The sequence below is a fragment of the Epinephelus moara genome, chromosome 13, assembly GCF_006386435.1.
Source record: "Epinephelus moara isolate mb chromosome 13, YSFRI_EMoa_1.0, whole genome shotgun sequence".
NCBI classification, from domain to species: domain Eukaryota; kingdom Metazoa; phylum Chordata; class Actinopteri; order Perciformes; family Serranidae; genus Epinephelus; species Epinephelus moara.
In genome coordinates, this window is record NC_065518.1 from 7,720,027 (window position 1) to 7,743,199 (window position 23,173).

The following is a 23,173-nucleotide window of genomic DNA, read 5'->3' on the forward strand; positions in this document are numbered from 1 at the left end:
TCTCACCTCCCCTTGCAGTCTGTTAAAGGCAGCGTGGGCTGTGCACTCACCTTTACTGTTTTCATTCTTTATATACAGACAGAGGGAAAGTATACGCGAAAGGCAGAGGTAGAGAAAGCTCTGGCAGGATTTGATTCAATGCCAGTGGAAGCATTTCCAGAAGAGAGCGGGGGGCTCAACCACTTGGCTATCTGTGACCACCTCGTCCATCACACTCCCTGACACACACATGCACACACACATGCACCCTGCACCAAAGCCAGTTTCCATGGCCACCCTCAGGTATTTCTCATTACCGTTTGCAGAGAGGGAACCTTTTAAGTACAAATATGTCCTTTGGTGGCCTTTTTATGTCTGCCAACCAAAGGAGATATATCGCTTACAAGTTGAGATGTATGATGTTGGCATGTCTTAATCCTGGCAAGTGTCCAATGGGGTAGCAAAGGAGGATTAATTTATATCTTAAAGACTGATTAATCAGGGGTTTACTCTAGCACGGCAACCTTCTTTAGATGTAATAGAGAACATCTTCCTCCCACCAGCAAAGTAATAATTGAAAAGCCTGACCTTAATGAAATGATGAGTGAGCACTGGAGGTAAAAATACACATAGATTACACACAATAAGACTGGAAAGGGTGTTGTTGATATGTCTTGAAAAAAGAAAACGTAGCTGATTGGTTCTTGCTGCAACTGTATGAATATACCAACCCTCACATTTAAAGCTGGGGTAGGCAGTTTAATTTTGGCTGTACTGGGCAAAAATTTCTTCAATTAACTGTGAACATGTTATAATCAAGTGGACTGAGAGGAATCTAGACTTATGTTCCTCCTCTTGGCTGTTTTCAGGCTTTAGTAAATCTAGCTTGTGATGGGAGACTTTGGCCAATCACAGGTTGTTTCAGAGTGAGGGCAATATCATTTGCCGTTCTACAAATGCAGATGTACGTTCCCTTGGTGAAATCCTGATTTAATGGCGGAGAATCCTGCAGAGAAAGTTGTTATTCGAGCATTGGCAACTGCCTACACTGCAGAACAACTCAAAAAAGGCAGATGGACCGACAAAAGAACGCAATAAAACATGTAAATATCATCGAAGCGTTTCAGAGATAGAGCGAAAATGTTGCTAATAGTTTAGCTTTCTTTTAGCCGAAGCTAAGGCTCACAGCTGAGGCTTTATGCTCATGTTTATGTAGCTAATTAGCGAGAGCCTCGAATCACAGTGTGACCCCCTCCTCACTCCCCACGGCCACAGATCACGTCGCCAGTAGGAAAGTGGGAAGCGGCTCCAGAGACAGACCCTGAGTCAGCGGTTGCAGCCACCTGAATCAAGCCAGCGCAAACCCTAGACAGCCCCGGCTCCCTGCAAGGTGAGCAAACTTTCTGTTGCTGCCTTTACACAGGCTAGACCTGGCACTGCCTCTGGCCACAAACCTGCTGTGACACCCGGCGCTGGGGGGTGGCACTGGCTGAATTTGAGCCGCTGCAGATGCCGACTGAAAGTCTTATCCTCCAAGCTGCTGCCTGCTTTCCTCCTTGTGAAGCAGTGTGCAGTGGTGGGGAGCCAGGCGGAGGGGATGGGTGTTTTCAAATTCTGCCTTTTTTTGTGCCTTTTCCAGATTTCTGCCTAACCAAGTTTCAAGAGGACAAAGGTCACAAAAACAGTAGGTGCAGCAGTGTTTTTATGCACATTCTGCACAGGGTGTAGGAGAACGTTTACAAATCAGAGGTGAATATACTCAGCAGGAACTAAAAAAAATGTCTTTACCTGTGCAGAAGCCTCATAAAGTTAACCCCAAGTCACTTTATGGAGGCAGCTGCAATAAAGGGCTCTATTGCTACCTAAGTTTATATCTGAACACTGGTTGCGAGTTAATCACAAGATAAGAGACTAAGTGGATTACAGCTAATGCCAGGTTTTAATTCACTCAGTAATCAGTAAGAATCAGCCCTAATGTTGCGGTAAATTATAAAAGGTATACTTAAGCTATGGCCACCCTTCATTATAATAACAACAAACTACAATATAATCAATAGATATTGTTCTCATTTTTTAAATTGCATTATTGCATATTAGTGTAATTGTGATACATTGAATTGATGCCTTATAGATTTAGGTCTGAGGGCCATTAATGCCACAATCAAGCACGGTGTATAGTTAATTTTACCCTATGCAACATCCCTGATTGTAATTCTGGCTGATAGGTAATTTTATTGACTGATCGAGGAAGAGGTCAGGATAATGTCTGACACTGGCCAACCTGTTCTCCATCTATCATTTCAAAATGTCAGGTGCCATGATCAGCAGGGGAGATGAATTGAAGTTTGATTGGCATCGACCTTGTTTCTCTTGAATAATTATGAATGATTTAGGTATTAGTGCCTTATTTCATCATAAATAATTCATTAGTACTGCCTTTCCACCCCCACTGTGTTTGCTCCTGTGCTCCGGCTGCTCGCAGGGGAATTCAGCTGCGTCAAGCCGGTCAGAGAAAAACAGATTGATACCGGAAATACGGCAGCGATGATCTTGAAAACGTAATAAATAAGGATGCATTTATATTTGTTATGCTTACGTGTATTCATGAAGTATATTTGGATTTTTGTTTGCGCGCTTTACGCAACGCAATGCAAACTGTTGCAGCTGTAAATGGTTTTATTTTGAAAGGTAGCACCGGAAGTGTGATATTTGAAAGGTTTAAGTGACTTGACACAGTGATAGGCAGGTCAGCAGCGCTCCATGTTGCGGCGCTGCGTGGCACTGGGCACCGACTGGCTCTGACTGCACCACACACACATGACTTTAGTTGTGAATGGCCCCGGCACTCGGCACATTTGGCGGGCGGGAAGAAGCAGCCGTCAGTCCGGGCAGAGCTACCTGCTGCAGACCGTGCTTGCGCCGCGTAATAGTTACACCCATGGGTGTCGCTACTGTGACCGTCTCCTGCGTTTGGACTGAATGTGGCAGCCGCGTTGATCGGTGCAGTTATTTTCAGAGTCGAGCTATTTCGGAGCGTTTGGAAACGTGCAGACTGCTCGGGTGATTTGGATTGAGGAGCCGCACGGAGCGCTGCAGCAGACACGGTACAGCACCGGAGCCGCAGCAGCAGCAGCAACAGCAGCAGCAGCAGAGGAGGCACGGGTGTGATGCCAAAAACTGGCCAGAAAAACAAAGGTTCAAGTCAAGGAAAGGTAATCAGCCCTTCTCTTTTTACAGCAACTTCTGCTCTGTCTCAGCTGTGCCTGTCTGCAGTTTAAAGTTTATTTGGTTTTTACATGTAATGTGTGTGTTATAGGTGTCAGGCTCCTGCAGCAGCCAATCTATAACCTATAATGCCTGTGTCTTGCTGCTGTTCATAGGCAAAGCCCAGCCAGCCAGCTAAGCCAATAAACACCCCCAGTAGTGTTTAATGAGATAGACTTAGCTGCTCCTTTGTACACAATAACAAGCATTTCTTTTGTCAGCACACAGCAACATGTGCATGACTTTCATTTTAGAACTGTTCAACACATTGTTGTGTGTTTCCTCTAACATAATGTTGTTTATTGGTGATGGTCATTCATACATGTCGTTTAAAGAGGGAGGCTGCCACAGAATTTGCAGTTAAACAGATGCCTTGCTGTATCAAACAGTGTGAGTTGTTGTTAAGGTTTGTGTATTAATTTGTGCACATATAGAGTTACCTTGTGATGGTGGATGTACTGTAGGTTACACACAGAGGATAGTCATGCTGTACGCGCGGATGGACTAATGAACAGGCCTACTGGGCACACGTCCAGGGGCTTAAAGTGTCAGGGGCCCCCCTGGCCTTCACCTTCAAAATGTCACTCAATTTAGTGTGTGCCATCCAGGAAGAGTCTCACAATGACCACAACGAGACATAAAATGACTACAAGGAGATAAAAACTGCTGCAAAGAAACACAAAATGACCACTAAGAGACTGAACATGACTACAAAAAGATGCATAGCAACACCAAAGAAACTGAAACTGACTACAAAGAGACACAAAACTACTCAAAGGAGACGCAAAACAGCCTCAGAGAGACACAAAATGACAACAAAGGGGCACATAACAACTACAAAGGATCTCAAAATGACTACAAGGAGATGTGATGCAACTACAAAGAGATTATAGATAACTGCAAAGAGACACAGAATAACCACAAAGACACTGAGAACGACTCCTAAGAGATGCAAAGCAGCTACGAAGAGACTCGAAACGATTACAAAAAGGGGCAAAACAACCACAAAGAGACTGAAAATGGCTTCAAATAGACGCAAAGTAACTAAAATAATATTTAAAATGACTACAAAGAGACACAGAATGACCACAAAGAGATGCAAAATGACCTCAAAGAGATGCAAAGCAGCTACAAACAGACTATATGATTACAAAAAGGAGCAAAACATAGACAAATAATCTACAAAGAGACACAAAATAACTACAAGGAGATGAAACACAGCTGCAAGGAGACAAAAAATGACCACAAAGAGACCCAAAATGACGCATAGCAACTAAAGAGAATTCACAACTACAAAAGGGGCACAAAATGACCACAATGAGACTGAAAGTGACTACAAAGAGACACGAAATGACTACAAAGAGACACAAAATGACTAGAAAAAGATTCGAAGCAACCACAGAGAGATTCAGACCGACTACAGAAAAGGGGCAAATCAAACTACAAAGAGACCCAAAATAACTACAAGGAGATAGAGATGCAGGAGACAGCTGCAAAGAGACAGTAAATGACTACAAAGACACACAAAATGACCACAAAGAGACTGAAAATGACTAGAAAAGATTCGAAGCAACCACAGAGAGATTCAGACCGACTACAGAAAAGGGGCAAATCAAACTACAAAGAGACCCAAAATAACTACAATGAGATAGAGATGCAGGAGACAGCTGCAAAGAGACTGGAAATGACTACAAAGACACACAAAATGACCACAAAGAGACTGGAAATGACTACAAGAGACGGATAGCAACTACAGAGAGACTCTCAATTACTACAAAAAGGAGGAAAACAACCACAAAAAGACACAAAATGACTACAAAGGCGCAAAATAACCACAGGCAAACAAACTACAAAGAAACACAACCACAGAGCGATGCATAAGGACTACAAAGAGATGCTAAAGCAGCAACAGAAAGAGACTAAACAACTTGCCCTTGTGAAGCAGAGATGGTGGGGCCTTCTGCGTGTCTGTACCCAGGGGCCCGTTGTCTCATGATCCACCCATGCCTTTATGTGTAACCTATATTCAGCGCCTACAGTCTGAAGGTATAAGGGGGTTGCCCACCCAGACAACAAACTGTCCATAAAGTGCGGAGGTTTATATGGAAGAAGCTGTTCTTACTTGCTCAGTGGCTTCAGGCCAGCACCTACCTCACTCTGCACAGCCTATTATCTGACATCTGGTCCTTCTCGACAGGGTCTTATGTGGTAATAATATGTTTCAACAAAGACTGTTAATCTGTGTAATGCCTGTTGTTTGGAAGGGGAAAACGCTTATTTCCCTATGATCACCATTCAGCACTTCATATGGATGGAGTCTGCTTTGGATGGGGGATGTGATAGGATGTGAAAACCTTGGAAGTTGTCTTAGATGTTTCTCAGTTATATGGATAGGATTAAACATGGTGCAGATTTGTGAAATGGCAAAACTGTCACAGACCAAAAAAATGTCATTTTAAGGGCTTAGTTTACACACACTCTAAAATCGCAAGCTACGCCTTTATGGCATCCAGAGAACTGCTGTGATAAAGCATTTATCAGAAAAATAGGTCTGCAGACTGGTAAGATTTGGGATCCAGTACTCATGGTTTTTGTATGAGGCTGGAGATGACTGCTATCTCGCTGTACTTTTTTATTCAAGTTCTTGGTTGTCAGCTCGGCTCGGCGCAGATAAAAGACAGTCATCCTCAAAGCGTTCTCTCATCACATCAATGACATGCACTAGTTTTGCTTCTCCCTACTCCTGACACACATCTGTGAGTTCACAGTAAGGAGGTTTTCCATTATGAAATCATGATGTTTTTCTTTTTTAGTCGACCAGCCTTAAACTCTTTTGTCTTTCTCTGCTTATCTGCTCACGGGGGGGTTAGTGACAAGGCCTTGTTTTCCACAGTCCGAGCCAACGCAGGCCCTCCCGTCACGCTCACTGACAGGCCAAAGGTCAAAACTAAAAAGATTCTGCTGCAGTGAATGGGCGAAGGATTTCTCTCCAACTTAAGTTGACAGAAGACAGCCTTTGGTTTCACGCTGTACTTATGAAATGCACAGTATGAATAAAACATGCCTCAAATCTTTGAATCAAAACTGATACTAAAAGTAGGCACTCTAAACTCACCGTGCCAGTATTGCACCAGATAAAATGTAATTTATTGTTGAGAGCAAAATCGTTGTCATCAATTATGCAGACCTAGTTAAGTGGCAGAAATTCAGTTTACACAGAACAGGAAGTCTACGTTTGTGTCTCAGTGGTCACCCCGGAATAGAAATGTCCACCCTAAAACACTAAACCTCTCCTTGAGATGTTTTGCATTTAGTCCATATTGTTGATTTCGGTTATTTTTCTTCTTCCACTGAGTATCTGTCGGGTATCTGTAGAAACATCCAGACATTTTCAATCCAACTAGTATGGAGACAATTTATTTTGTGTAGCACTTCTGATGTTTGACGAAAAGCATTTCATTTGTTTTCTGTTTCCATCTGACAGTCAGTGTTGGTTTTTTTTAAGCTTGGCCAGTTCCCTAACCAAAACCATGTGTTTATTATTGTTACCATGACAACGGAGCTACCCTAACCGTAACAAAGCAGCCATTAAACCCAAGCTAACATGTTTCCTTAATTTTAAATAAGCACTTATTTGAGCCATGCTGCAACGTCCAGGGACAAAAAATGAAGCAAATGCAGAAGTGCAAAAAACTGCAGTTCCTCTAATGGCCACTTGAGGCTGACTCCAAACGCAAGTCAATCCCCATAGACCCCCATGTTAAAATGCCCAACTTTACAGCAGAAATAAACATGTTTACAGCCTTGCATGACAACCCTTACCCCCTCCTTTTAAATTTTATTACGGCCTACAGTTACGCATAATTAAGGATGGGCTGCTTTGAGTGACAGGCTGTCTGTGAGACTTCAAAAATCCAAGATGGTGATGGCAGAAATGCTAAACTTGAAGCTTCAAAACAGGAGGCCACAAACCATTAGGTGATGTCACAGTAGCTACGACCCTTATTTTATACAGTCTTTGATTTGAACTCAAGCCTCGATCTTTCCCTTAGCCTATACGTTTTTTCAACAGCGATTTGTTGTGGTTTTGGAAGGCACTGATCCCAGTCTCAAATACTGATGCTTGGTCAGTGGCCCTTGGCGTCAGATATTGACACAGAGGCACCCTTTAGCGGCAGTGTGAGACGCAGCAGGTGGCGACATGTTTTGACGCTTTAAGTACCTTCCATATAAAGAGCGATTAAGTCCGCATAGGTCGGGCGGGAGGGGAAATGGATGGGTCAAACAAACTCTTGAGCCTGCTAAAACCAAAAGTCAATCAAGATGTTGTAGTAACAACATAAAGTGCTAGTCTGTGTAGCATGCTACACTTGTGACGTAGGTTACGTGACATTGCATTAAGTTAGTAACAAACATACTTATGTTGTTTTAAAGCTAACCACATACTCTTGTTGCACAAACCTAAGGCAGTAAAGCTAGAAACAATTGGTTTTTAACCTACATTTTAAGTTTGTTTTGAAAAGAGGCTGTTTATTTTGAAAATACAATGCATGTAATGAGCGTTAATTGACACACAGTGCCTGAACGTACAAAACCGACACTGGATGGGTGCATAGTGTGTCGTAGTTTGACATTGAGGGCAACTGACCAGTCGTCGGTATTTGATGAGTTGGGAGTGCGAATGTGAGTGCACAGACAGATGATCAGATTAGAAAAAGCTTCTGCATGTCGGAGGTCGGAGAATTCGGTACAGGGAAAGAGCCATTGTAGGAGACACTGACAGTAGTCTTGATAAAGCTTAATATAATGCAGCCACAGGACATTTTTACATAAGAGATGAAACTCACTTTTTCTTGACCGGAAAATCTCTTACTTGTGTTCGACTGTCGCTCTTTTCACCTAATCCTACCGCTGAGGTGTTCAAGTACATTCTTACTCTGTGGGTCACTGAAAGTCATTCTTGGAAATGTAGAAAATCACTGATTTAAATCAGGAGTGGCTGAGGCAGTCTGAGAAGAAGTGGCTACATCAGAGAGGCAAATTACAGCTCTTTGTCATAAAATGATAAAATAATAAAATTATGGATTGATATTGCGTAGTATAGTTAAAGTTTAAACTCTTAAGTTTTCCTTTGAAGTGTCACCAGCAGCTTTTATAGACAGCTTTACATATAACTATACAACTAACAAACATATGACACTACACTTTGAATTCTGTAAAGTGGTTGGAGTTAATTAAGAGACGTCTAACCACACAAGTTTGACTGCTTTTTAAGATATGAAGAAGTCTGTAGTTTAATGAGGTATAACAGCTCTTTCGCTGTGCATCTATGACCGAGCCGGGCGGCACTGGGTGTCGCTTTCTAAATCTTATCAGCTCTGAAAATGTGAGATTGTTTCCCGTACAGGGAATAAAGGTGTCGTCCTCGGGGATGTTTTGATTCATTTCCCTGAGCACTGAGGGAAATGGCTCTCTTTATGCTGCTTTAATCAGGAAAAGCAGTCAAGGAAACCAGGAAAGCCTATTGGAAAAAAATGCTTGGCTTTTTAGTTTTTTATGTATACGTGCATGTATGTGTGTGCTGCAGTATGAATGGCGTAATCATCAGTTTAGAAAAAAATGCAATGTAATGGGAATTAAAATTGATATTTCTGTCATAATTTATTTCCTCTTCTTGGCCTGTAACTCAGCTCCAAGCCCCAAGAGTGGGCAAGGCAGTCGTGTTATAAATGCAAGGCAATGGGAACCACAGCTAAGCGTCACACACCAGTAGAAATTCACACCAGCAGCAGCTTTAACATGTTGAGAAATCTGCGGATGAAGATATCCGTGATAGTCCGTAAAACACTCTGAAATTGCCTCATTTGGAAGAGACAACTGTGCGCTGAACTCCTTTAATGAGGGATGGATTCTCCCCAGGCATGTCCCTCATTTCGGTGTGGCCCTTTGATTATGTAATAATGATGCGAAAAAGGCGTCTCCTTAGCGCCTCATTCTTTCTTGTTAGTGAATGGAACCGGAGGTAAAGCCGAGGCCGTTTCATCTTGACTTCTCGGCTCCGCTGTCGGAGGAATAATGCTGTGGTTAGCCGCTGCTACCCTTGTGTCTTCTGTACTGCTGGGAGTCAGTGACATTCATTGAGTTCTGATGGGTACATTTTGACTGTTTCTCACTGACTTGTCGCACACCGCCTTTGACTAGATGGAGGTTTTGATGTTTGTGTTAGGAATCAGCCCTCTCTTGCTGCAGTTCAGCCTCAGACAATTGAGGTTGTTCTGGGGTATTATTTGTCGCAAATACCACTTCATATAGCTTTCTGTGGCTTTGAAGAGTGCTTTCAGCAAAACCACGACAACACTGTGACAGTATCTTGAATATTTGTACGAGAAAGGTCTGTGATTTAGAAAGAAAAAGCCCAGCCAGGATAGATTTTGGGAAAGGTGCTGGTGAGACTGTTTTTCTTGTACATGTTGTTGCCTGTTTCTCTTCAAAGGAGTTGTGTATACACCTTAAAAAAAAAAAAAGAATCCAGCACCTCAACCAAAAATACAGCGCAGGATCAAAGTGCTTCAGTGTTTTCATTTGCTACATACAAGGGAGGCTATTATGATATGTAGGCCTAGTTATGGTTTCATAACAATAAATGGGAGCACTGCATCAATTTATTATAACTTGAGGTTTGAGATTCTTTTGCTTAATATTTTAGTCTGCCTGCTTTTCACAGCATTGTGTTTTGTATATCTGGCAGAAGCATGTGTTCAGTTGCCATGAGTCGTTGCTTACAGATCATTAAAGTAGCAACTGTTACCACGTGTCCCAAAAGAGGATGTGTGTAATGAATAAGATCTGCTGTTTAAAATCAGGAGGGCTGTAGAGAATTTATAAGTCTGAAATTCATACCCTCCTCTGCTGTTTTCTATACTGCTTCTTCTGGGGTAAAAGAAGCCATCTACGTCAAGCTGGAACGACCATCGTTAAACAGAGGTGGTGGCTTACGACACTACTTATCCGCCACCTACAATGCAGTCTTGGGATCCCTCCCCAGACGACTTCACACCCATTCACCCCTGGTCCCACCTGACCCTAACGACTCACATGGTGGCCAGGTGGGTCAACGACTCACATTGTGAGTTTCAAGAAACGCAAACAAGTCCAGTTGCCTACGATATAGCACTTACGATGACCATGACCTGGATGACTGAGAATCTTCACCGACAACTATACTGCTTCTTATTTTTATCCACACTTCTCCATTAAATATTACATCTGATTTATAAACTATGCAAAAAACCTCACTGATTGTGAAATTCTGGGCCGATACTGATGTTTAAATTTGGTCGATAGCCAATACCTATGTTTTGTTATTATTGTTTATTTTCTTTTTGTTTAACCTTGGGCAGTATCACGGTATAACAGTATACCAGGGCATTTAGAAATCCCAACGGTATGATTTTCAGTACCGTCAATAATACAGATGCTCATCTTTCTATTAAACGAATATGGTGATGCTGTATTAAGGATGTATTAGTGTACAGCATGAGCCACCATCAACAACGACTATGAGTTGTGGGGATAATATTACAGGACTGTTAACAGCCGGCCAGCGACAGCAGAGTGACCACAAGGAAAAACGGCATCTTTTTACAACTGCCCCAATGAATTAAGGGTTTATTACGACAAAACTAGAGGTAGTGATTATTGGAATAATTAACTAGACATCTAACAAGACTAACAAAGACTGCTTTGGTGAGTTTTATATCTTTTGTGTCCAGTTTGATTTAGGTGTGTTTAACAATGACTTAACAAGGCAGTTAAGCTGTTAGTTTTAGTTTGATGAAAGAGATAAACTTCAATTCAGAAGGTGTGCGGTGGTATTTCTCTGTTTAATAAGGAGACTAAGTTTAAGAGTAGCCTACCTTTGTTTATTATATTTTAAAATTTCAGGCAACTACTACTTGCAATGCACCATTATGCAATGTTTCAAAAACTTGGCGGTTCACACCAATGCAACCTGATGTGACAGTGTATCATCTCTATGCAACAACTCTCTGTACTTCCGTTATGATTTCCAGCTTTTCAGGTTTATTTTGTGGCTGAATATGATTTGTAGCTCTTAAAATATGACGGAGGATAGTGATAGTGAGATACTGGCTACAGCTGCATTTGACGGAAACAGACGGCTCGGTGGGGACGGAGCACTGGCCGCGACAAGTGAACACGCCATTTTGACTTGACCAGCAGACTTGCCTGAAGAAACAAGTGAAATGCTTCGTGTTTTAAAACCAGCCGCCAGCGATTTGACCAGCTGAGTTGTACGTGACACCATCAGCCGGCTTAAGTCAAGCTCAGACCACCAGTTCACACCGCTGCAGCTTTTCTCTGCAATGTTCTAAAACGGTTTCATCTCCTCGCGAATCTTTGGTCTGAACTGGGCTCAAAAGAGACCTTCCGAAGTCGCCAGTCAGGGGTGGGGGTGAAGGGGGTATGAGCTATATGAGACACATCATGATGATATCATAATTTACCTTCGTACAATAATCATTTTTACTGAATAGAACTTGAACGCATCATAAAGTAACTCAGTGCAACCTCCGTCAGCTGTTAGTTTCAGCCACCAGCTGCCAACAGCTTACAGCTAACGTTAACTCACTCTCAACATGGATTTGTTGTTCACGATGTCGCATTACCAGGGAAACAATAGGGTGCGTCTCCTGACCTGTCTCTGTTTTTCACAGGTTTCCTATCGTTACCACTACAACAGGACGCCATTAGACTCGAGCCATGCTTTTTAGCCTGTGCAAAATTGATGTGACACAACAGGAAAACATCGGCGACTGCCATCTGTGAATGTCATCTTCTTAGCTGATGGCTCGATGGCAGTCAACAGCCAGCAGCCAATATCGATGTTCGGCTAATAAATCGGTGCATCACAGGCAGGAGAAGCATATATGCACGAAATAACAAGATGAACACAGGTCACAGTTCACTGTGCTACCTTCAAAACATCTACCTGTGGAAGCCACACATCAGAACTAATAAGACTACTGCTTCTACTAAAAATAATCCTGATCAAACATCACAATCAGAATTGACTTACTGGCACAGTGTGTTCTCTTTGAAAACAGTGGTAAGCCACTTGGTGGGAATGGAGCACAGCTGCTGGCTCAAGTGGCCTGTGAATGCCCCACAGAAGAAATTTAAGTGGTGCTCTTTTGTTTGGATGCAGAAAATTATCTTTAAAAGGCTTATACGACCTGAAAGATGCTGACATGTAACAACATGCTCAGGCTGATGTATTTGTTTGGGACTAGAAGCCTGTTCTCGCTGAGCCTGGGAAGTCATTTCTACCCATTTCCCCTTCGTTTGCACTGATATATTTCATATTGGCAGTTACTGCTGTGACTGGAGTCTTTGGGCTCACTGCTGCATTGCAGCTTTAATGAAATCAACTTAATCACTTCTCTCCGGACAAGTGGAAGTGTTACATGCATTCCTTTTATGTGTGCTGCCTCTTAAATTACACGACATTACCTGATCCTGCCAAGATGGCTCGGATGTTAGATAACAAAGATTGGCTGTGCGGCCGTATCCAGTCAGTCTGCCACTCAAACTTTCCTCCTGGGAGCCGAAGATCCCCGTTAGCCTATTAGGCAGCTGCTTGAGCCGACCCCAGCTGCTGATGGCAGATGAATGGCAGAGTATTCATCAGGCTTGGAAGCTGTGTCTCTGAGCTGGAACAACAGCTATGATATCCACAACCTTCACCTTGCAGTGTTGGGAATAACCAGTGACCTCTGTTAACTCCCCTCAGTTTTTGTGTGCATAGTTTTACACCACTGGATCTATAAAATAATGGACGTAGCCACTGTGACATCACCCATTGGTTTGTGGACTCCTGTTTTGAAGCCCCAAGTTTGGCATTTTGTCACCATCTTGGATTTTTTGGAGCCAGAAGTAACCATGTTTGGATGAGAGGGTGAAGCTAACCCTAACCATAGCTGTTAGTTTGTTTAGCACGGTACATCGATTTACTACAGTAATGATGATAATAATAATAATTCAAAACCTTTATCACTGGACCATGTGAGAATTTAATTTGAAAGGACAGACATAGGAAGTGGCCACACTCAGCAGTCAGACACAAACCAATCACAGCCCACAGATATCTTTCCCTTCTGTAAATATTCAGTCTGATAAATACATAAAAGTTGATCATGTTAGTGCAGGGCTACCCAGAGCTTTACATCTGTCCCACAGACGATAGGCCTACACACTTAAAAACAGCTCCTGGAAGAAGATCAGCTCTGCACTCAGGGTTTCAGGTCAACAGGCTGTGCGATGCTTGTTAAGGTTGCTTAGTAACCTCATCCACAACCTGCTGCTGTGCTCATAAAAAGCTGGCACAGAAAAGGCACAAGAGTAGCACCCAGCGCCCGACCTCACGTTTTCCAGGTGGTTAAAGTCACAGCATGTGTATGGCCCCTAATTTACAGGGCTGGTACCTGCGGTTGTTACACAGGCTAGTTAATAGCGTGTTGGACATGCTACCAAAAATATATCATTTAATAATTAAGTTATTATTGTAAACATGGGTGACTAGTCGACTAATGGCCTTAAATGATTACTATTAGTCGACTGTCAACAGATGACACCAACCTGTCACTCAAAGCGTCCTTAATTGTGTATAAGCCTTAATAAAATGTAATCATGAATGTTATAATTAGCTATAGAGGCCAAAAGGCTGTAAACATGTTTATTTCTTTTGTAAAGTTGGGTATTTTAACATAGAGGGTGTATGAGGCTTGACTCTCTCTTGGAGCCAGCCTCAAATGGCCATTAGAAGAAATGCAGTTTTTGGTACTTCTGCATTGTCTTCATTTTGCATCCCTAGAGGAAGCCGCTTGTTTTACACCCACCATATACTTTCCTCATCTGTCTCCTTCTGTGCAGTCATCATCCAGCCCTTGCTCTCATCCTCCCTGTTCTTCTCACTCACAACATCTGGTGTCACTGTTAGCAGATTACCAGCAGGGACTTCGCCTTCCATGCTGAAAGCTGTGCATTTTAACTGCGTGCTATAATGGGTTCAGCTCAAGACAAATAGGTTACCACCATGTCATCTGCTTAATGCTCGCGCATTGACACTGCTGCTGCCAAGGCTTTTTAAATGTGATCTGTGGGCCGGTGTGAAGTTGTCAATGAAACACTAGTGCTCTGTCATATCTAAATAGCTCCACTGTTCCTCCGTATGTGGTGCGCAGTAAGTGGTGGGAGATGGGCCTCCGCTTTGTGATGTGAAGTGCCATTAATGGGTTAACTCCATTATAATTTGCCAGGCATTTGTGTGACTGTAGAACACAGTGGACACGTTGTTGTTAATACAGCTGCCTCCATTGGCTTTGTGTGCTAAAACAGGGTGTGACGATGAGTGTAGGAGTGTAGGAGAAAAGGATTTTATGAAAAGTAGCGCTGTTTTGAGTCGAGGCCAACACTGTCTTCAATGATACCCTTTGTATTTAGGAACTCCAATAAATAAAAGGCTGTAAATCATAATTCCCAAGATTCAAGGACAATACTTCCATGACAGCAAAGTCAAGAATGAACTTTTAATCTCAAGATGTTTGATATGACCTTGCATCGCTCTGTGGAGTGAGGCAATAGCCAGTAAGAGGCCAGTTCACAGAGTGGTCAGGCTGAGGAAGCTTTACCGCCATTGTTTTAGTTATTCACAGTTTTGTCTGCACATTCTGTGAATTGATGACATTAGTTTCTTATCAGTTATCAGGAGGGTAATCTGGGGTTCTGTCATTGTGTCTGTGATATCAGATTTATCATTTAGCACCATAGCAGCCAAAGAGTACAGATTTTGATTAAGTCTGCTCAGTCCCACGTCACTATGCTATTATGATCTGATCTGTTATGAAGGTTTTGACAGAGAGAAAAATGTGAATCTGTTCTTCGCGTAATGCATTTGAAAACGTAAGTGTCTGCAGTCAAAACACTGTGTCGCCAACCCAGTGTTTGTTTTTTATTTCCAATATTGCCTTGTCTGGAAGTAGAAAGTTACTGATTATCATTGACCACAATTTAAAAAAAAAAAACTGTTAAAGGGTAAATTCGGTATTTTTTAACCTATTTTCCCATGTTTTTGTGTCTAAGTGAATAACGGGAACAACAATTTTTGAAATTCATCCAGTACTGAGCGAGACAGCTGCAGCTGGCAGCCTCGAAACAGGCTGCAATGTAACCACCCACTGCATTTTTGTATTGTCAATGTACGTTAGAGATGGACCGATCCAGCTTTTTCAGCATCGATACAGATCCTGATGCTGTGGCTTTGAGTATCAGCCGATACCCGATACCGATCCGATACCATGGTTGACCTAAAAAGCTATATACCTTTACATTAGGGCTGCGCGGTATATGCGGTAGACGGTAGAAATGATATAAATTTGGCCCACGGTAGAGATTTGCGCTCTACTGTCCTATCGTCGATGATGTCATCGCACCTGCCTCAGTGTGAAAATGGCTGCAAGCACAGAGACAGTGGAGCAAGAGAAGCTGGTTAAAAAAAACGGTGCTACGTCCGTGATTTGGACTTGTTCGGCTTTAAACGGTCGGATAGTGAGCAGAAAAACATAATTTGCAAGATGTGTCAGTAGATTTAAACGGAAAGGATTGTCTCAGGTATAGGTTGCATTTTCCGATACCCGATCCATCTATTTTGATGATATCGGGGCCGATATTCGATCCAGATATCGGATCGGTGCATCCCTAATGTACGTCCACTGAAAGTGTTTGTGTTTGCCACTGATAGACTCAGATTGTTATTCTAAGTGTTTGACAACATCATGGAAATGATCCCTCCAGAGAAAGATCTTTTTTTTAAGAGTAAGATCATTTTTGTCTAACCAGGTACAGCCCCAAAATCACCATCGCCAAACCCACCAGACTCCATTTTAATAAACAGTATTTTATCATCGTAAAACACACTTAATTCAAAGACAGCAGAGACGAAATAAAACTCAGGAAGCTGTCTTTCTACTCTCCAACAATCACCCGTTCTGGTTCAGTTGAAATAAACCCTTAACCCTATGGGCCCGAACGACGCATAGTGCGTCCAAATTCACACCTGTTCTTCTCTATGGATCACGTGAAACAGCGGAATCGTAGCTTTCCGACAAGACCAAGCACTTGTCGGTAGTCCAATGTTTTCACAGCGAAAAAAAAATGATAAAGTTACACTAAAATGATGTATAACAGAGCTTTCATACAGTTCTGCACACACATTACTGTTGGATGGATTACTCGCGAATGCAGGGTCGCACAGAAATGCCATGCATATCACATGGAAGTGCAGGAGCAGAGCTTTCCAGTGATACCACACACATCATTGTGCTGTCATCCCATCACGCTATAAATACAGATCAAGTGTCTACAAAATAAAAACCTGACGAATTTCTTTACAATCCATTATACAGATCTTGTTATCAGTCACTTCATATAGTGAGGAATATCGTATCTTACTGTGTTTCTCCCTGTCTATCCACATTTGTAGTCCGGCTTTCAAGATGCAAATATCTCCATATTGTCCAGTTGACACCCCATCAAACTTTGTATGACAAGACAAGCGCACTTCACCTTTGCGCACCCAGACAACTGCAGCCTAATTATGCATGCTGACAGGGCCGTAGTCACCATANCAGAGAGTCTCCCCTCTTCATATATGGCAGAATATGTCTTCTTCCAACTTGCTATGGTGAGATACCTGTAAAAATGTAAGAATTTAGTCATACAGATTTGTTTTTTTCATTGATATAAAATTAATATAAAATACAGGCCCATAGGAGGACATGTAATGATGGCAAATCTGGTTAGCCCAGATTGTCCTGAAAAAACAAGATATAGCATGTGTATGTAGCCGTGATATGAGCTTAAAAGTAAAGGTAGTAAAAATACCCCAAAAACGCCTAGGGCCCATAGGGTTAATTCATCCAGTTAGACATGAAAATATGCTGCCTCTATACACGCTAAAATTACTGTTTATTTAAATGCAGTCCGGTGGTTTGGTGATGGCGATTGTATTGGTTAAACAAAAAGGCTCTTACTATTTAACAGAAAGGTCTATCTCTGTAGGGATCCTTTCCATAATGTTGTCAGACACTTGGAGTACTAATCTGAAGCCAACAAGGAAGTGCCCAAAACTGCAATTAATTGAATGGCCACTTGAGACTGGCTCCAGAAGCCAGTCAATCCCCATAGATGCCAATATTAAACTGCCCAACTTTAAGGCAGTAATAAACATGTTTAGAGCCTGGTACAAAAACAGTTTTGGTCTCTGTAGCTAGTTTCCCTGTTAAAGACATCTGTACACAGGATGAATTTGTATATATCTCACCTGTTTAATCTTATTAAGGCTCATAATTACACATAATTAAAGGCGGGCCACTTTGAGCGACAGGCTGTCAACTGATAGTGTCGTCGGCTTTAAGTCAGATCCAGCCCTCGTTCCTCCACTGTGCCACCCTCTATCCAAATATGGTCACTTCTGGCTCCTAAAAACCAAGATACTGACGGACGAAATGCCAAATTTAAGGCCTCAAAACAGGAGGTCCACAAACCAGTAGGTGACGTTACTGTAGCTACGTCCATTATTTTTACAGTCCATGGTGCAAACATACCCCAAGTGTTTAAATTGAAGCCTGTTTTGCCGCTGCTGGCTGCAGCGCTCTCGCATAATACTGAACCTGTTTCAAAAACCGTTGGCTCCATTATACCATTACGTCACTTAAACACAAAAACATGACAATAGTGTTCAAGTTGAAAAAATACATGTGTAAAATCATGCTCTTTTTCAAAATAAGAGGGTTTTCAGTGTTGATAACTATAACTATAATAAAGACTTTTGATATAACATTTCTCCTTGCTCGGCCTTAGAGTGCCTGCAGAGCATCTTCTTCTCTGTGATCAATATGTTTTATCCTCAAGTGCACTTTAAGGTTCCCTGAACTACACATTAAACTGATTGAGCACTTGCCTCTACATTATTTTTGTATTGAGAGGGTTTTCAGTTTTTCTGATTCATATAATTATAAACTGAACCCTGTTTACTGTTGTTGGGCTTTACGTCCATACCATGGACATTTGACTGTATTTTGTGACATTTCATAATACAATAAGTAAGTAGCAATCAATTAAAACATAATACATGGATTAATATGAGGAAAATTGCAATTAGTTGTGGCCACACTTATTTAATTTGTGTTTTGTTTGAATTGAAGATAGAAATATAGCGGTATGCAGGGTTTACAAATTACAGAAACCCATTTGTCAGCTTTTAACAAATGAAATAATGAGATGAAAATTGTACATTGTTGATCTTCTTTTTGCTATTTTTCAGTCCATTAAAATATTTCCGCTGCTTGCTCTTTAATAGACCAAACAAGCAGCCTAATATTTGCAGCTACAAAGTCCACAAAAGCATAATTTCAAGTTTGTACTTTCCAGGCATGTACTGATAGATTTTATTAGGGGATAACTCAATAACTTAAATGTTGCAAGAGAGGCAATATTACACACCGACCGAGCTTTACCGAACACACTGAATACAGCGCCCACAAGCAGTGCATTTTGACTAAATGAATCAAGTGAAGTGGCCTTTGCTCTGCACATTGTCAGTCTGGAGCCCTGTAATGCTACGTGGCACAGCATGCAGGCTATTTTTAAAACTCCTTTTAGCAAAACTATTGTGTTTTGCTAAAGCCAAGATGGTTTCACTCAGCACACTTGTAAATTTTAAAAAGGAAAGTGCATGCAGATCGAAAAGATGCACTCAGTTTTTCCCAGTTCAACCAAATGTCAGATTACTGACCACAGTGCTTGCAGCTGCATGGGTTTGTCCTTTGCAAATGAAAAGTCTCTACTTAAGCTTTACTGTGGGATCTACAGCGCTGTACCCCTTGGTGGCACTTAGCGTGATGTAAGGATAATGCACTTTGTCTAACAGAGTATTTTTACAGATCCTGTATTTCTGTGTACATGCAGAATATTCCGTATGAGATGCTCTTCAAAATGCATTAAAGACTTTTTAAGGATTTGCCAGTTTTCTGTGATAAAAAAAGATTGTTGACAGAGTCCATACACAGCACAGGGCTAGTTTCAGTGACTGGTTTTCTTCAACACTGGCTTGTTTTTAAGGTAGGGGAGTGGTCTGCAGCTTAGCCTCCAGTCACCAGAAAATGTCCTTGTTCAGGCATGAGAGTTCATTGTGTTAGCAGTCAGAACATAGAGTCCCCTCTGAGTCTGTCTAAAAATACTCCATACCACCTCTGCCCCAAACTGCACACCAAGGGGCAAGAATAAAGAGGAGCTGCACGAGGCCAGATGAGTAAACATACAAACATGCAGTGCTGAGCAGAGCGAAATGCATTACTCTGCAGTACGCTTTGCAAGAGTGAAATTAAGATAGTACTGTAATTCAGGCAACTGTTGGAGACTCCGAGGTAAGAGTTCGGTCCTCCTGTGTAAACGTGGCAGCTTGTATTGCCGTCTCATCTTCTAAATAAAAATGCAAAACTGGTCTATCAGATGTGTTCTTAGCATGGATCGGCAACTTTTTCTATGATGATGTGCGTCAGTTTACAAAAGTGAAGGTGTGCTAGTGGCATTTGTTGAAGCGCATCTAATTTATTTTCAATTTATGTGTCTGTCTGGTTTTCAGTAATGTCAGTATTTCAGTAATGCGCCTCTCAACAGCTCCTCTGAATCCTGAATATGATGGTGTCGTTATTCGGCAATCCATCAAACAAAAGCCTCCTTTATGTATTCTCCGTCTGTGAATGGTTTCCCACATTTAGCAATACACTCTGAAATTTTATAGCTGCCCCCTGTAGCCTGAGGGTACACAGCATATTTGGCCCTCTTGATTGACTCAGCTTTATCGGACTCATCTTTGAAGTTCTTCTCATGCTGAGTTTCAAAATGAAGTGAACCCAAACTGCTGTCCAACTGGTGGAGACTGCATTTTGCACTCAGATCTTTTACTTAAGTAAAAATGGCAATACACGAGTATAAAATAAAAATACTTTGTAACCGGTAAAAGCCCTACATTCAAAATATTTCTTAAGTAAAAGTACATAAGTATTAGCATCATGTATCATTGCTGGTGTCGCTATCACTAAGAAAATCCAATCTTTTTCCGATTTCCTCAAACCCTAGCAGCCACCAGCAACCTGGGACATGCTGCATTTTGTTTTCCACAGTTCCTTTGGTTATTCCACCATCCGCCATTTCCACTACTGGAGATAGTAACTGCAAAAAACTTACATTGATACTCTTTGGTAACTGGGCATAGCTACCAGGGAAACAAAAGCACTATCCTCTTCCTGTTTTGGTTTCATTATGGTTGGTGCGCTTCCTTTGTACCGCAAGGTCAAAACAGAACGTTGAAAAGCCAAAGAATTCTCAGTAGGTGCTCCAGCTGGTGCGCTAGAGTGATGTTCATTTACCGGAGTCAATTTTTATCTGGCCGATTTTTGGAAACTATGGCGGGGCAAATTAGACTATGGTGGACCGCCATAGTCTCGTCAATGTATGGGAAACATTGTATCATATTCTATTGTTCACAGTAGTGTTTTCAGGGAAATTATTGGGTACGTCCACTGATGCGTCGATCATGAGTTTACTGAATCTCAAATGTGTCCCAGGAAAGCTCTCTGTTCGTCCAAAACATTTTTCCTATTGTCCCTGGGACAGCAAGATGCCGTTAGCCTGGAGCCCTGCTTCTATGCCTGCGCAAGACTTGTGGATAGGCCGATGGCAGTCAACAAGGCAAATATCGGCCGATACCAGTGTTCAGCCAATGAATTGGTGCATCCCTATGGAAAATGGCTAATTTCAGTCTGAAATTATCTTATAGAAAAAACTCCTGCACACTGTCTAACTTGCAAAAATAATGACTTAAATGCTGCAGCGTTTCAATGACGAGACCTTCATCAGGCAAGCAGTTGTACTGTAACACTGTTTGCCTGAAGAAGGTCTAGTCACCGAACCTTTGCAGCATTAATGTCATCGTTTTTGCAAGTTCAACAGTGTGTGGGAGTTTTTTCTACAAGTTGTCTTCTGCTTGTCTCTCCTATGCACCTGTTTGGAAATAGATGTGAGAAGTTTTCCTTTGTTCTGAGTCTGAAATTATCTGAAACATATCACCGGATTAGAATTAGTGATGCATTAATGTATGACTAATGTAGCTGGTAAAGGTGGAACTAATTTCAGCTACTTTATATACTGCTGGGTTCACCTGTAATAATAAATGAAGTGGAATATTTGCCTTCCAAATGTAGTGGGGTAGAAGTGTAAAGTAGCATAAACTACCTCAGAATGTTCTTAAGTACCGGACCTGAGTAAATATACTTAGCTCTCATCCACCACTGGTCAATGATTTATGTTCTTATGAAGATCCATAAACTTTTTTTGCTCTGCCACTTTACGACTCTGATTTTAAACAATGCATTTTCCGAAACACTCGATTTAAAGGAAGCACGCCCGATACTGTTGCTTGATAGCTGAGCTGAAAGGACACGGAGAGCACCAGCCTTCCCTCAAGGTCAGGGTCAGCCAGTTTCACAGTGGGCGACAGGAAGCTGGAGGGACTGCCATCTCTAAATGCCTAATGAGCCTCTAATTGATATCCAGCTGAAAATCCCACAGAGTGTTAATGCCACTTCCATGGAAGCTGTATTATGTTCCCTCTTCATTTAGCCAAGAAGACATGGGAGGCCCTGAAGCATACATTTTTTAACACGGAGTCAGAGAGGTAATGGGAGGTAATGACACAGTGGTTGGTTAGTGAAACTGTCAGTGTGTAGCAGATAATCAACACATTTATACCAACACAGTATCTCTCCTCCGTGAAATGAGGGGAAATTAACCATGCTCTTTCATTAATTCGTTTGGTCAGTCATAGTTTCCCTGCCTCCTCCAGCTGTATCTCCGGGATCTACACATAAAGAGAAACACATTTCACTTGAGGCTCCACTACCATGCTAGCCGCAGCATTAACGGCTGAGTAGTATTCCCACTCTTTTTATGAGACGTAACTGCTGTAATGAGATGGATTTTAAGAAAGGAGCTAATCTTAGGGAATGCTTTAAACCAGCTCCCTAACCCATATCCCATTCTCCACGCTTTGAAGGCTCCAGCCCCTCTGCCAGGACAGCTTTCAGACTGTATTTGCCTAAATGTTTCATTCATCTTGATCAACACTGAATAAGATCAAGCTCGTGCTGAAAATAGCAGCAGTGGTTACAAAGCGACTGCAGACTTTTTCATTGCTTTGTTGAGTGTAGACCGGCAGATGGCAGGTGTTTGTTAAAGAGGTTAGTATTGTTTAAAGTTGGCCCTTGTTAATTCAGCGTGCTTGGATACCGGCTCAACACACTGTCATTCAAACCTGTACCTGCCACTTAAAGCTCAGACACCTGCCAGGCTGCTGCTCAGATGTTCTATTTTTATTTCTTATGATAAAGTATTTGGGCTGTATAAGAAGTATAAGTAGGTGTTGGAGGCGGTTAAGTTGTTCAGCAGCTTATGCTGATTTTCGTACCTCCTGGCTTATTATATGAGGCGTTTTACACCTTTCGTGTTTGGATGGTACAGCATACATATCATACATCATATCAATGTTTCTGAAGTGACGCAGTATATGAGCTGACTTTGTCATTGGAAAGAGATGATAGATAGATAGACACCTTTTTTATAAGCTTTCTCGCCACCAAACGTGGGTGTTTTTATTAGCTTACATTGCTGTGTTTCCACCGGGGATAGTGCCACAAAAGCGGTTGCTTTTTGCGGAGACATTGCTGTGTTTCTAGCCAGATAGTACCATGAAAAGCTTTTGTTTTTTCTCACACATTGCTGTGTTTACAGCAGG

The 23,173-nt window shown here is 41.9% G+C and overlaps 1 protein-coding gene across 7 annotated transcripts in view; it reads left to right on the forward strand.

Annotated features, from left to right (window-relative positions):
* The window catches only part of tanc2b (tetratricopeptide repeat, ankyrin repeat and coiled-coil containing 2b), a 253,724-nt gene that overhangs the window by 1,588 nt on the left and 228,963 nt on the right, over nucleotides 1–23,173 (forward strand). For 6 of the 7 annotated variants that reach the window (XM_050059793.1, XM_050059796.1, XM_050059797.1 and 3 more), the window contains exon 1: nucleotides 2,720–3,191. The exons of the other annotated variant lie outside the window; for it this stretch is intronic. The gene's annotated coding sequence lies outside the window, so the exon portion shown is untranslated. Of the gene's footprint in view, nucleotides 1–2,719; nucleotides 3,192–23,173 lie in introns of those variants that run through there. 7 annotated transcript variants of the gene reach the window in all.